This window comes from Suricata suricatta, chromosome 14 (genome assembly GCF_006229205.1).
Source record: "Suricata suricatta isolate VVHF042 chromosome 14, meerkat_22Aug2017_6uvM2_HiC, whole genome shotgun sequence".
Taxonomy (NCBI): Eukaryota; Metazoa; Chordata; class Mammalia; order Carnivora; family Herpestidae; genus Suricata; species Suricata suricatta.
In genome coordinates, this window is record NC_043713.1 from 67,862,915 (window position 1) to 67,878,544 (window position 15,630).

At 42.3% G+C, this 15,630-nt stretch overlaps 1 long non-coding RNA gene and 1 pseudogene across 2 annotated transcripts in view; both read right to left on the minus strand.

The window, feature by feature from the left end:
- Positions 1–4,142: 4,142 nt before the first annotated feature.
- The window catches only part of LOC115278341, a 47,497-nt gene continuing 36,009 nt past the window's right edge, over positions 4,143–15,630 (minus strand). Inside the window, exons 2-5 of one of the 2 annotated variants that reach the window (XR_003902822.1) lie at positions 15,099–15,298; positions 11,184–11,334; positions 9,006–9,246; positions 4,143–4,607 (exon numbers count right to left, since the gene is read on the minus strand). This is a non-coding gene — a long non-coding RNA (uncharacterized LOC115278341). The remainder of the gene's footprint in view (positions 4,608–9,005; positions 9,247–11,183; positions 11,335–15,098; positions 15,299–15,630) is intronic. The other variant, XR_003902823.1, reaches the window with a different exon arrangement.
- On the minus strand, positions 12,034–12,545 carry LOC115278340 (annotated as a pseudogene).

Sequence of the window (15,630 nt, forward strand, 5' to 3'; positions counted from 1 at the left end):
GTTATCCGTTGAGGTAAATGGGGTGTCATAGTCCCCTATTATGGTATTACCATCAATTTCTCCCTTTATGTCTTAATATTTGCTTTACATATTTAGGTGCTCCTATTTTGGGTGCATAAATATTTACAGTTGTTATATCCTCTTGCTGGATGGATCCCTGTATCATTATGTAAAACTCTTCTTCAACTTTTCTTACAGTCTTTGATTTAAAGCCTATTTTGTTTAAGTATTGCTACTCTAAGCTTTCTTTATTTACATTTGCATGGAATGTATTTTTCTATCCCTTAATTTTCAGTTTGTGTCTTTAGGTCTGAGGTAAGTCTCAGGCAGCATATAGATGGGCTTTGGATTTGTTTGCTTTTGTTTTTTTTAAGGTTTTTAAAAATGTTTACTTATTTTTGAGAGCAAGTAAGAGAGACCGAGAGCATGAGCATGAGTGGGGGGAGGGGCAGAGAGAGAGAGGGAAACACAGAATCTCAGGCTCCAGGCTCGAAGCTATCAGCACAGAGCCCGATGTGGGGCTTGAACTCAAGAACTGCAAGATCATGACCTGAACCGAAGTTGGATGCTTAACCGACTGAGCTACCCAGGCGATCCCCCACTCCAAAATATTTTTAATGTTTGTTTTTGAGAGTGAGCAAGTGAGTGAACAAGCAGGGAGGGCAGGTAGAGAAAGAGAGACAGAAGATCTGAAATGGGCTCTGTGCTGACAGCAGAGAGCATGATGCGGGGCTCAAACTCATCAACCATAAGATCGTGACCTGAGCCAAAGTCAGGGGCTTAACCAACTGAGCCATCCAGGTGCCCCGATTTAGCACTTTGAATATATCTTGTCACGCCCTTCTAGCCTACAGAATTTGTTTGAAAAATGAGCTGATAGTCTTTTGGGTATACCTTTGTATGGAACTAATTGCTTTCTTCTTGCTACTGTTAATATTTCTGTATCTTAAGTTTTCGACGTTTAAATCATTACTTGTCTTGTTGTAAACCTTTGTGGGTTCATCTTCGGTTTCACAACTCTGTGCTTCCTGAACCTGGATGTCTGTTTCCTTCCTCAGGTTAGGGAAGTTTTTAACTATTATTTCTTCAAATAAGTTTTCTGCCCCTCTCTCTCTTCTGGGACCCCTATAATGTGAATGTTATTATGCATGATGTTCTCTCAGTGGTCCCTTAAATTAGCTTCATTTAAAAAATTTTTTTCTTTTGGCTGTTGAACTTGGATGATATCTACTATCCTGTCTTCCAGATTGCCAATCCATTCTGCATTATCTAATCTGCTGTTAATTCCCTCTAGTGTATTTTTTACTTCTGTTAACATATTAAAAAAATTTTTTTTTAGTTTTTATTTTTGAGACAGAGTGCAAGCAGGGGAGGGGCAAAGAGTAAGGGGGCCAGAGGATCCAAAGCAGGGCTTGAAATCATAAACCTGAGCTGACATTGGATGCTCAACCAACTGAGCCACCCAGGGACTCCTCTGTTATCATATTCTCAGCTCTGATCTTTAAAAAATATTTTCTCAGGGTGCCTGGGTGGCTCAGTCAGTTAAGTGTCCGACTTCGGCTCAGGTCATGATCTCACGGTTTGTGGGTTCGAGCCCTGCATCAGGCTCTGTGCTGACAGCTAGCTCAGAGCCTGAAGCCTGTCTTCAGAGTCTGTGTCTCCCTCTCTCTCTGATTCTCTCCTGCTCATGCTATCTCTGTCTCTCTCTAAAATTAAAAAAAAAACAAAAAACAAAAAAAAAAAGTATTTTCTCTTTAAGTTCTCACCGTGTTCATCCATTCTTCTCCCAAGTTCAATGAAGCATCTTTATGACCACTGCTTTGAACTCTATCAGGTAGTCTCTTTATCTCTATTTCATTTAGATTCTTTTCCTGGCGTTTTGTTTTGTTCTTTCATTTGAAACATATCCCTATATTTTGTTTGACTCTCTGTGTTTGTTTCTATGTATTAGGTAAATCAACTCTCTCTCTTGGTGTTAAAGCAGTGGCCTTATCTGTGTGCCTTATCTAAAGTCATCTGTGGGACCCAGAAGTGCAAGCCCCCTGGTTACTAGAACCAGGCATTCTGAAGCTCTGTCGTGTCGGCTGCATGTACCCTTCTGTAGTGGCTGTGCTGTAATCATTGCAAGCGTGCTAATGGGGAGGGCTGGCCCAGGCTGCGGTGCCTAGCTGTGGCTACTGCATGTATGCTGGTGTGGGGGCTAGCCCCAGTGTGGCTGGCTGCAAGGCCCAGATGCAATTGTTGTGAGTGTGCTGGTGAGTGGTGCTGCCCTTCCACGCTCAGCAGGAGCTGCTCTGGAGGGGTGCTGGTCTGGCTGAGGCTACCCACTGGGTGGGGTGGGGTTGTAGCCACTTTGTGGGGGTGGGGCACCAGTCCTGGTCAAGACTGCGTATCAGGTGCAGCACGGCAGGAACCACTGAGGCAGGTGGGGCACTGATCCTGGCTGAGGCTGCCCAGTGGATATGGCAGGGCGGGTCTGCATGGGAACGCCAGGGCAAGGTGAGCAGTGCTAGCAAGGTAGATGGAGAGTGTTATGTGGCAGGAAAAACCAGGATCCTTGTCCTGTTGTAAAGGACTGTTGAAAGAAGACAGATAAGTGTGCTGAATGTTGCAGAGCAGTTTGCACTGCTGGGAACCTGCAGAGTCTGCGGCACATCAGGAGAGGGGGCCCTAAGGAAGTAATGTTTAAACTAAGGCCTGAGGATGAGGAGAGAAAGAGGGAAGATGCTGATTCACTGAGTACATACTGTGTGCTACGCCACTTGTATCATTTCATCTCGTTCTGACAACCCTTTAAAATAGGTATTATTATCCCCATTTTTCAGATGAGGAAACAGAGGCTCCAAAAGCTGAAGAGCCCTATCCAAGGTCACCTAGTTAACATGTAACAGAATGAGGACTTAAGCTCTAGTCAGCATGTTTCAAAAGCCAATCTAGTTAAAAGGCTGTTGTCATAGTCACGGCCAGAAAAAATGATGGCATCAGTGGATATGGAGAAAAGTAGATTGTAGACTCAAGAGGGACAATGCAAGTAGAATTGATAGGACTCATTGAGTGGTGTTGAGATAAAGGAGGAATCATAGATGACTCCTGGTTTCTGCCTTGATTGGGTGACCAGTGATCTACCCGGGGAGATCATCTACCAAGAGGAGAAAAGGGAGAAGCAAGTTTAGAGGGAAGGAATCATTCATCTAAATGTGTTACATTCCATTTCAGTTAAAAAATTTGGTTGATTAGGGGTGCCTGGGTGGCTCAGTCGGTTCAGTGTCCGGCTTCAGCTCAGGTCATGATCTCTCAGTTCGTGGGTTCAAGCCCCGTGTCAGGCTCTGTGCTGATGACTAGCTCAGAGCCTGGAGCGTGCTTCAGATTCTGTGTCTTCCTCTCTCTCTGACCCTCCCCTGCTCACACTGTCTCTCTGTCTCTCAAAAATAAATTAAAAAACATAAAAAAAAATTGGTTGATTAAATGAAAACAGGGAGAGTTCTACACCTAGCAACTCACCCTCCTCAATCCCAGTGTTGTCTATTGATATCTTCTGATGTCCTAAGGCACCCTGATCCTTTTCTGGTCCTTGGTTCCCTCTGATACCCAAACCCCAAGCGGATCATGACTGAGGACTACCAAGACAATGCTGTCCTTGGCCACACTACTCGCTATCACAGAAGTGGCCCTCTTGTCGCCATGTGCTTTTGCCTGCTCTTTCCTGACACTTCTCTACTGAGGCTCTGTCGGGAAGGTGTTGCTTGTGTGGCTGAGCTTCTATGGGTAGAGCCTCCCCCCGACCCCCAGCACTCAAACCACTCTGTGTGAGTGGCCTCTGCCTCCCCATCCGCAGAAGAGCGCTGCCCCTGCTTTAATGGTCTCCTGTTGCAGTCCTGAAATTCCTACTGAATTTAATGAGGGGCGCACATCTTCATTTTGTACCAAGTCCCACAGATCATATGGCCGGTCCTGTCTATACGTCTGCATCATAATGATGGGAATCAGGGAGTGGCATCCTTTCCCATCTGTGGGATGAACCTCATTTCCAACTAGGAAGACCCACTGCTTTAAATCATAGGAAGATAAAACAAAAAAGAGCTCACCTCCTTTGTTTCTATGAAATATGCAGTTTTATGTGCAAAAGTTTCTTTCGGGTAATAACTTAAGAGGGAACCTTGGGAACAGAATACAGAAATAACAAATTATGGACCAATAAGTGTGGTTAATTAGTTCTTTATAGCTTGGGTACAACATGAGTTGCTCTGGCACACACAGTTACAGGTAGGGATGTGGGGCTGCTTAAATACAACTCAGAGTCCCTCAGGACGTGGAGGGAGAAGCAACCGAGTAATCCCAGCCTGGCTTTTGAAGCTGAAACCTCCACCAAGGCTGTACCTCTGGTCAGAGTGTGTTCTCTCACAAGCCTGACCACTCAGTGATTAAGGACCTCTTACCTGTGGTCCCCTCAGCGCTGCAAGCATGGAGGTGGTCTGTGTGCAGTCCAGGCACCCTGCAGCAGCCTCTGGGGTGGAACTTATACTTGTGCTCCAAGAAGTCTCCAAGTTGGTTTTATCTGCCACTCAGGCTCCAAAGAGTGACAAACACTTGCTCACTTCAGTAAATACCTATTTGAAAAAAAATTGAACCAAAAAATGTTGCTTGGATTCTTTGCTGAAAAAGGATGCAGAAATGCTCTGTTGCCTATTATCATATCCCTTTTCATCCTGATGAGCTAATGTATGAAGCACTATGACCAATGAGTGGACAGTCTTCCAGTGTTACTTACAGTGGTAATATCTAAGACACAGCACACAGAAAATATAATCCACTCCCAAATTTCTTGTTCCATAGCAAATATCAATTCAAACTTGTCAAAGGCTTTTAGAATATACTAGGTCATCCCAGTTATTCTCCACTGAACTGATATATAACTATGGTCCTGCTCAGGAAGCTCAGCTCACATCCCTGGATTCACAAAAGAACTTGAATTCCTTAGTCTATCTGCATGCTTCCCATTCTGACATCAACTGGGCTTTCCATCTCTTTCTTGCCAAAGATTGCATCCCAGCCTATCCTTGCTAGGTCCGGCGGATACAAAAGGAGGAAAGCAGGCTCAGTCCCTAGCCTTGGGGTTTTACAGTCTAGTGAATCCATGTATTATGCAACCCTTCATGGCGAACTGTGAGAAGGGTTATGAAGGAAAGGAAAGGAGGTTCCAAGCACCCACATCGGGGGTTTGTGTAGTCTGGGCATCAGGAAAGCTTCCTTGAGAAGTATGAGTTCTGTGAAAAGAAACGGAGGTGGTAACTAGGCACCAACTAGTAGACAGGGGAAGCCGTGAGGAGGACAGGCTCCAGGCCAGCCTGGTAAGAGCAGGGGCCATGAATGCAAGGCCATTTGAAGGGAGGCACCAAACGGTCAGGAAGGCTAGAGCACAGAGGGCAAGGGGAGATGCAGATAAGCTGAGTCTGAACTTAAAGAATGTGATCTTTATCCCTAGAGCCATGGAAGGCCTTTGAAAGATTTTCAGTAGTAACATAAGAGGGTCTTTTATTATTATTTTTTTAAGTTATATTTTTTTTTTGAGAGAGAATCCCAAGCAGGCTCCTCACTATCAGTCCAAAGCCTGATGCGGGGCTCAAACTCATGAACTGTGAGATCATGACCTGAGCCAAAGTCAGATGCTTTGCAGACTGAGCACCCAGGTGGCCCCCCACCACCACTTTTTTAAAGTAGACTCCATGGCCAATGTGGGGCTTGAGCTCTTGACCCCAAGATCAAGAGTCACATGTTCTACCAGCTGGGCCAGCGAGGTATCCCATCAGATTTGTGGATTTGTTTTTAATGTTTATTTTAGAGAGGGGGATGGGAGGGAGGGGCAGAGTTTGCAGCGGGCTCCAGGATCTGAGCTGTCAGCACAGAGCCTGACACAGGGCTCAAACTCACAACTGTGAGGTCACAACTGTGACCTAAACCAAGATCAACTAACCACCCAGGCACCCCCATCAGAGTTGTGTTTTTAAAGGGCTTCTAGAAGAGGTTCAGGGCACTTGCAGGGGGATCAGGTGAAAAGGGAGGAGCAGTGTAATAAAGAAAGTTGTTCAGGGGCACCTGGGTGGCTCAGTTGTTGAGTGGCCGGCTTCAGCTCAGGTCATGATCTCACGGTTGTGGGTTTGAGCCCCGCGTCAGGCTCTGTGCTGACAGCTAGTTCAGAGCCTGGAGCTTGCTTCAGATTCTGTGTCTCCCTCTCTCTCTGACCCTCCCCTTCTCGCGCTGTCTCTCTCTGTCCCTCAAAAATAAACAAAAGACATAAAAAAAAAAAAGTTGTTCAGAGGGGAGAAGCCAGATCTTTGTTCTGCACAGTGGGGAGGACAGTGGTGTTATCTAGTAAGGGTCTGTGAGTCCTGAGGAAGTCTGGGGCTCATTCTGAAGAAGGGTCACCAAATGCTGTGCTCAGAGGGACGTCTGGGCTACAGGTGGATGTGTGACAGTTGAGGAAAAGTGATGGCACTAAAGCAGTGGATGGAAAGGAGCTTGCCCAGCCAGAAAGAATAGGAGGCAAAGAGTAAACACAGATCAAGAAGAGGGGCATCTAAGTAGCTCAGTTGAGCTTCTGGCTCTTGGTTTCAGCTCAGGTCATCATCTCACGGCTTGTGGAATCAAGCCTCATATTGGGTTCCCTGCTGACAGTGCGGAGCCTGCTTAGAATTCTCTCTCCCTTTCCCTGTCTCTCTCCCCCTCCCCTGTTCACCTGCATGCTCTCTGCCTCTCTCAAAATAAACTTTAAAAAAAATCAGGAAGAAGAAATGGAACTGGCAAAGAGGGTCAAGAAGGAAAAGAATGAGGATATGGTGCTAAAAGAACAGGAAAGAGAGTATTTCAGAAAGTACCAGTCCTGAAAGCCAAGTGAGTCCCACAAAGAGAAGGGGGAATGAATGGCAGAAAGAAGTTCAAAGTCTAGAAGGCAGAGCACAGGGAGTCCCTGGAGCTGGAGCAAGTGGGACTGGAAGGTGGCTGGGGGTGAGGTGGCAGAAGAGGCCTGGAGGCTAGTGAAGCTGGATCAAGAGGGGCCTCAGTAGAGTTTGGATGTGATGCTGAGGGTCAGTAGAGGGTTGTTAGAAACAAAATGCATGCTCCTTTGTAAATAAAATAAGAACCATCCCCCACCAAAAAAACTCAGTAAGCAGCATAGAAATGTATGTATTAACAAGTGAAAGTTCTGCTGAATCCTATTCCTCAGCTAGTACTTTGGTGTTATCATTCCAGACATTCTGCCATTCACAATCATCTTTAGTTTTGTGAAAACAGGATCATGCTACATATAATTTTTGCAACTTCCCTTATTCAATCAGCAGTAATCTTGAGTTTCCTTCTGCGTGGGTGCATGCGGATATGCCCCACTGGCTGACCACAGCCTGGATATATCTGTGGTTACTACTGCTGTGTAACAAACTGCCACCAAATCTGTTGCTTAAAATGATACAAATTTGTTATCTCAGTTTCCATGGGTCAGGAGGCTGGCATGGAGCGGCTGGCCCTTGCTTAGGGTCTCCCTGGGGTTGCTCTATCATCTGAGACTTAGGGTCCTCTTCCAACTTCTTTCACATTGTTGGCAGAATTCACCTTCTTGCAGTTTTAGGACTGAAGTTCATTTCTTTGCTGGCTTCAATCGGGGCCTCTCAGCTCCTGGAGGTTTCCTTCATCTTCAGAGGCAAAAATACCTCAAGCTTTACACTTCTTTTAGGAAGAGCTGAGTCCTTTTTGAAGAGTCACCTGATTAGGTCAGGGCTATTCAGGATAACTGCTCTTTCTAAAGGTTGGCTGTGCCATGACAAGCTACTCATGGGAATGGAATCAATGCCATCACAAGTTCCACCCTCTCAAGGTCACTGGGATTTCATCTTAGAATTCTGCCAACCACAAGCCATACATTGCCTTCCAAGATGTGTTCCATATTTTGCTTTCTTTTTTTTTTGTAGCTAAAGAAATACCACAGTTTATTGAAGACCACAAATATTTTGTTACAAGGTGAAACTACATGCCTTCCAGAAATCAAAAGCAATGGCAGGTGTGTGCATTGATGCTTTGGAGGCGCTGCACCGCTTGAACCCGGAATAGGCAAGACAGGGTCAGAGGCATAGGGGAGAGAGAAACGGGGGCCGGGCAAGTTCAAAGCCCAGAAGGTATCCACCAACTCATTTCCCCAAGCCACGCAGGCTGTGGCCTCAGCTTGGCAGGCTCTCCTCAGTGGTTTCTGAAACAAGACTTCAGTGCAAATTTATACACATATTTTGCTTTCTGCAAACAGCTCTGATCAGTAGTTACTGCATCTATTTTGTATGTTTTGTAAACATTTTTGTTGGGTTTTAAAAAGTGACATTTCTGGGTTGAACAATAATTACACATTATAATTTATTTTTTAAAATTTATGTTATTTATTTATTTTAATGTTTTATTTATTTTTGAGGTAGAGAGAGACAGAGCATGAGCGGGGAGGGTCAGAGAGAGAGAGGAAGACACAGAATCAGAAGCAGGCTCCAGGCTCTGAGCTGTCAGCACAGAGCCCGATGTGGGGCTCAAACCCACAAACGTGAGATCATGACCTGAGCCGAAGTCAGATGTTTATCCGACTGAGCAACCCAGGCGCCCCTAATTTATGTTATTTTTGAGAGAGAGAGAGAGAGAGAAAGATAGAGAGTGTGTATAAGTGGGGGGAGGGGCAGAAAAATTTTTTTCAACATTTATTTTTGAGAAATGGAGAGATCTCTCTCTCTCCATGAGTAGGGGAGGGGCAGACACAGAATCCAAAACAACCTCCACGCTCTGAGCTGTCAGCACAGAGCCTGATGTGAAACTCAAACCCACAAACTGCGAGATCATGACTTGAGCTGAAGTCAAGTGCTTAACCGACTGAGCCCCCCAGGTGCCCATAGATTTATAGGAAAATTGAGCAGATAGTACAGAGCTATCCTGCACCTAGTTTCCCCTATTATTAACACTTTCTATTAACATGGTGACTTTACCTACAGTCCAAAGTTTATTCAGATGTCTTTAGTTTTCACCTAGTGTCCTTTTTCTGTCCCAGGATCCCATGGAGGATATCACCTTATGTTCAGTCATCACATCTCTTTAGGCTCTTCTTGGCTTTTCTTGTTTCTTAGACTTTCCTTGGTTTTGATGACTTTGACATGTTTGAGGTACTAGTCAGTATTTTGTAGAATGTCCCTCAATTAGGATTTGTCTGATGTTTTTCTCATGCTTAGACTAGGGTTTTTAGGAGAAAGAACACAGAAATAAAGAGTCATTCTCATGACAGCCACTCAAGGGTACATACTATAACATGTCACTATTGATGTTGAGCTTAGGCACCTGGCTGAAGTAGCATTTGTCAAGTTTCTCCACTGCAAAGTGTCTTTTCCTCCCTTTCCATACTTCCAGTATTGGAAAGAAACCACTATGTACAGGAAGTTATGGTCTGCCTCACTGAGAGCAAAGTATCTACACAGAGTTCTGCACAGGGGATTTGTCTAGTCTCCTCTATTTATTTATACAGTCATTGATTACTATCAGTATGGACTCATGGATATTTACTTCACACTTCATACTCCTTTAGGGCTGACATAGGTTTACTCTTCTGCACTGATGGATTATAATATTTCTACATGTGACAATCTCTACACTCTCTTTGACATTCTATGGTGTAGTAATAACTTTTCTAATCCTGATGGCAAATTTAATTCCCTACTTTATTTTTGTTATTTTAATTGGTCCAGTTTTGGCGACTGGGAGCTTTTTTCAGTTGGCTCCTGTGCCCTTTGGCATATGCCATTTTTGTTGGGGTTTCTTGTTTGTTTTTTTTTTGTTGTTGTTGTTGTTTTGTCTGATGAGCACTTCCTTATTTTCTTCTTTACAAAAGGCTCATCTTGTATATTTCCTACCTCAGTCCTAGAATCAGCCATTTCTCCAAGGTGCCCTGGTTCCTTTTATTAGAGAACAGAATTAGAAACCAAAATCTAAGGGCTCCTGGCTGGCTCAGTCAGGAGAGCATGCAACTCTTGATCTTGTGGTTGTGAGTTCAAGCCCCATGTGGGCCATAGAGATTTAAAACAAAGAAAAGGTGGGGCACCAGGGTGGCTCAGTTGGTTAAGCATCCGACTCTTGATTTTGGCTCAGGGCATGATCTCACGGTCGGTGGGCTCTGCACAGACAGCATGTCAGGCTCTGCACAGACAGCCTGCTTGGAATTCAATTCTCTCCCTTTCTCTCCCTCTTCTCTCCCCTACTCACTCTTACTTGCTCTCAAAATAAGTAAAACATTAAAAATAAAAAAGGAAACTAAGATCTGAACATTAGATGTGTTCAATGCTACGGGAGTGTCATTGCTGTTTGGTCCTCTCCGCAAAGCTGGGAAATACATATGTGTATACTAACCCATGTATATACATCTATGCATAAATATTTCTATATCCACCAATTTCTACTGTCTCTTAATATTCCCTTGGTGTAGTATATCATAATTCTGTTAGCAAATTTAGTTCCCTAAGTAATCATAGTTTTTTCTGAGACAAAGTATACATTACCATCCATCATTGTGAAAGCCCACCAGTATCCAAACATGCAATACCTTTTATGTCAGCCCTAAAGGTACAGTATGTGGTTTGACTTTGTGGAGGTAAAGACTTCCCTGTTTCATAAGACCTCTGCATTTCTTCCCTTTTCTACTCTGAAAGAGAGCCACTTAGCACAAGTCAAAGAAGTATGTGCTGGGAAAAAAAAAAGGGGGGGAAAGGGGAGGATGCCTGGGTGGCTCAGTCAGTAAAGTGTCTGACTCCTGATCTCTGCTCAGATCTTGATCTTAGGGTCATGAGTTCAAGCTCCACGTTGGCTCCAAGCTAAATGTGAAGACTACTCTTAAAAAAAAAAAAAGGGAAGAAGTATGTGCTAGAAGCTATCAGAAACCTTAAGAGAAAGGTTTCTTGGTCTGGTACATGCTCCACTTGGAAGAACTGAAGGCTTGGAACTGTTCTACAGTCCACAATGAAATCAGAAACCCAGTCTGGGATGGAGTAGCAGTGGGGCAGAGTAGGGCAGACAAAGGGGAGGGCAACTGGAAGAGAAAGGAGTATCCAGGAATCCTCTGAAGGTGACACTAGAGAGAGACTAAAACGTAATCAAATGAGGGAGTGAAGAAACAGTTTTACCTCTAGCTGGGATCCTTGAGTGCTGGAGATCGGCTCTAAGAAGGCTCTTTTCTTTCTGGTGATGAAAAGTGTCTTCTAGATGTGACAGGGCAACATGTCAGGGTTACAATTCCATTCTGCAATGTCTTGGATAATGAACCTCTACCTGTGTCTGAAAGTAGGATTTTGACATAAAAAACAATTTCTTCAGTTTTCAGAGTTTTTATCTGGGTTTCTTTCAGATACTTTTAGCATTTATGTCTATCCTCTAGGAAAGACCAAGCCCACTCATTAACTGCCAGTATAAAGATTGCAGTAAGGGTGACTGAAGTCAAATTGTCCTGGTTTGGGAATAAAATGCCTCTTTCCATGACTATATGCTAACCTGGGAGTGCCTTTAACCACTTTATTTTTTTTTTTTCATTTTAAACAAGAAGTTTATTTAAACAACAAGACACTTGACTTGAAGGGAAAACTATCTAGGATTCATTTCTTTTAGAGTAATTTATCCCTACTTAAAGACAGATTGCCCTACATGTAACAGCTACATACAAAAAAGTTATAAAATTGTCCTTAGTTTTACAATGATAAATGAAAAACATTAAAATTCTCCAATCGAACAAGGTATGCAAGGATTTTTATGTTGTTCTTTTTTTTTGGTTAAACAGTGAGAGCAAAATAACTTCCTGGAATATAAAGATAAGAGCTGAATGAGCATGCCACCAATGGAGAAAGGGGATATTTTCACAGAACCAGTATTTTTCCCCATCCCATCTCTATTTGATGTCAATCAAAACATACCATTGGCCATTTAGTTAAAAAAAATGCAAAATGCTTTTGCACATACACAGTTACTTTATGTACAATAAAGGAATGGGGAAGGGGAAAATGAAAGAATAGAAAAAACTATACTGTAGTAGTCAGGATGTGGTGGAACCCAATTGCCGTTTTTAATTGAGAATGTCTTCTTGGTCTGGAGGAACAGAGTTCTGGAGTAAAGTAGCAGGTTCCCTTTTTAGTGGACACCTCCTGTCTGCTGCTGGAACACATCAATTGTATCTTCATCCTCCATTTCCAACTGTGCAGGTGTGTCTGTTTCAGTGATTGGTTGCCCATCAAATCGGAATCTGATCTGCCTCATTGACAAACCCTGCCGTTCACAATAGGCTTTCATTAGTTTGCTAAGTGGTGTATGCCTCTTAATCTTAAACTGCACCACAGAACCATCCTGCCCCACCACCTTCAAATTAACATGATCGTTGTTCTCGGTCTTGAATCCTTCCTTGGGCTTTTCGTCGGCCATGGCGAGCGCCGGAGTCTCCTCAGCTGCCGCTTCACAAAAGAGGTACCAGGTCCGCACCCAACGAGCACACAAGCAGCACCAGGAGCCTGCCTTTAACCACTTTAGTTATTTTCTTCCTTTAATGACCTTTAATTTTTTTTTTTTTTGCTACAGAAACAATCATCATTTTAAAAATCAGACAATACCAACAAACAAATTGAAGAAAATAATTTGAAGTTCTAAAAATAGTCACTATTTATGTTTTTGAACAGTCTTTTTCACCTATGGGCATATACATAAATGTAATTCTAAAAATTGAGTCATGTTTTATATAATGTTTAGTATGAAACCTGCTCTTTTACATCTAACACTATATTATGCTCACTTGGACTTGCCCTTCTCCAGTGTTAAGAAGCTGGATCTAAAATGGAAGATATACAGACTGAATCCTCACTTTTAACAGGCATTGCCAAACCACCCTCCCAGAAGTTGTGCTTACATTTCCACAAATAATGTCTACACATTTCCCCTAACTAGTATCAGGTGATATTTTAAGCTTCTTCCATTTGGAGATGGGAGATTAGATTAGATCTGGTTTCACTACTTGCACCTTACCACCTTCTGAGACCACTATCCCTTCTTTGCTTAGTTTTACTTTCTTGCCTATACTGAACTGACTCTGTCTCCAGGAAAATTTCCTACTTTTTTATCCTTCTTCCTTTGACAGATCTATTTAAGTATTTTGCATCTATATTCATAAGAGATATTGGTCCATAACTGTGTTTTTCTGTAACTTCTTGTCAGGTCTTTGTATGCAGGTAATAGTAGCCTCATCAAATGAATTCAGAAGTATTACCTTATTCCCCATTCTCTGATAAAATTTGTATAAGATTAGTGTTACTTCTTCCTCAAAAATTTGCTAGAAATTTATCAATAATAACTTCTTTTTATTTCTGATACGTATGTTCTGTAGTGAATGCTTTCTTCCTTTTTTCCTTCCTTGGTTCATCAAGCTAGAGCTTAACAATTTGGTTGATCTTTTTACAAAGAACAAGAACCAAGTATTAGCTTTGGTGATTTTCTCTCTGGTTTGTTTTCTTTATATTAATTTGTTGTTTTTTTCTTTCTGCTTATTTTGGGTTTCTGTTTATCTTTTTTAGTTTCTTAGGTGATAACAAACCTTTCTTCTTTTTTAATATAAGTTATTTATTTCCCAACTTTAGTGAGATATAACTGACACACAACATTGTGTAGGTTTAAGGTATACATGTTGACTTGATACACTTACATATTGTGAAATGATTACCACTGTAATGTTAGCTAACACCTTTATCATCTCACATAATTACCATTTTCTTGTGGCAAGAAAATTTAATACCTACTCTCTTAGCAACTTTTAAGTATTAATTATAATTACCATGCTGTATATTAGATCCCCAAACTTATTCATCTTATAACTGAAAGTCTAACTTTTGACCACATCTCCCCATTTCCCCCACACCCTAGTCCTTGACAACCACCACTATACTCTTCTGTTTTCAGAAGTTTGGCTTAAAAAAAATTTTTTTTTTAATGTCTATTTTTGAGAAAGAGAGCAAGCGAGCACACATGCAAACAGGGGAGGGGCAGAGAGAGAAGGAGACACAGAACTTGAAGGAGGCTCCAGGCTCTGAGCTATCAGCACAGAGCCTGATGTGGGGCTCCAAATCATGGACCGCGAGATCATGACCTGAGCTGAAGTCAGCTGCTTAACCGACTGACCCACCCAGGCATCCCTTAACTTTATTTTAATGGCATCTTCATTAGTTACTAAGCTATTGTTTCTAGCCTTAAGCCCATACTTCTACATTCTGCTCTGCAATGCTGGAAATAAAATTCTGCAAAACCATAGGTCTCCTTAGTCAGCTGGCCTCCTGACAAATCCCACCAAGAGGGAAGCACTAGAGAGAGACAATATGGGAGAAGAGAGAAGAGAGTTGCTCCTTCCTGTTTTGCTTGCTGCTACTGTCAGTGTTGCTCTAGGATTGGTTCTTTACCATTAAGACAAAACACTCCATTCCAATTTCCAGGTTCTAATAGCACTCCCCGGATGAGACTTATTACACCTCCTGGAGGTACCAGCCAGGAAGTACTCTGTGATGGACAGTATAATATCAAAGATATCTACATCCTAATCCCTGGAACCTACTAAATATGATATTTTACAGTGCAAATGGGAATTTGCGATTCAGTTAAGAACTTTGAGATGGGAGATTATCCTCCATAATCTGGGTGGGTGGGAACAATGCAATCACAAAGGTCCTTAAAAGTGGAAGGAAGAGGTAGAAAGGTCGATGTCAGAGAGGTACAATGTGTGAAGGACATAGCTGGCCATTGCTGGCTTTGGAGATGAAGGAAAAAGTCAGAAACCAATGAAGGAATCCTCCAGAAACTGGCAAAAGCAAGAAAATGTCTTTCCCAAGAGCCTCCAGAAAGAACACAGCCCTGCTGGCACCTTAATTTTTTTTGCTTAGTGAGATCTGTATAAATCTCTGTTCAAACCTCTAACCTATACAACTATAAAATAACAAATCTGTTTTAAGCCACTAAATTTGTGGTGATTTGTTACAATAGAAAACTAATACATACCCCAACTAATACAAACTAATACATACCCAGCTGGTCTGGGTTCCAGCTCTTGTCAGGACCCTCTTCCAATCTTCCAGGAACCCATTACTCCAGACTCTTCCCTTGTATTCCCAGCCCTATGGGTGGTAACTGTTTCCTCGGAGTACTGTTTATATGGTACTTCAGGGTTCCCCTCTGTCTTTTGAGTCTTCCATACCTCTTCATGAACCCCTGGAATAAGTTCTTCCTGTTAAAATAGAGTGGTTGGTTGCCTTTTTCCTGACTGATTTAGTATTTGCTATAAAACTTTGCTACTTTTATTATAATCACATCTCTTAGCATTTTCCCTCTTTATGGCTTTTTGGTTTTGTGACTTACATAAAAATTTCTCTACTCCAAGATCTTTTTAAATGTAATAATCTTTTTTAATTTCAATTTTTCCAATTATATATATACATACATATGCATATATTGTTATGCCATTATTTTTCATAGTTTTTTTATTTAAAAAATTTTTTTAATTTTATTTTTGAGAGACAGAGAGAGACAGCATGAGCAAGGGAGGGTCAGAGAGAGAGA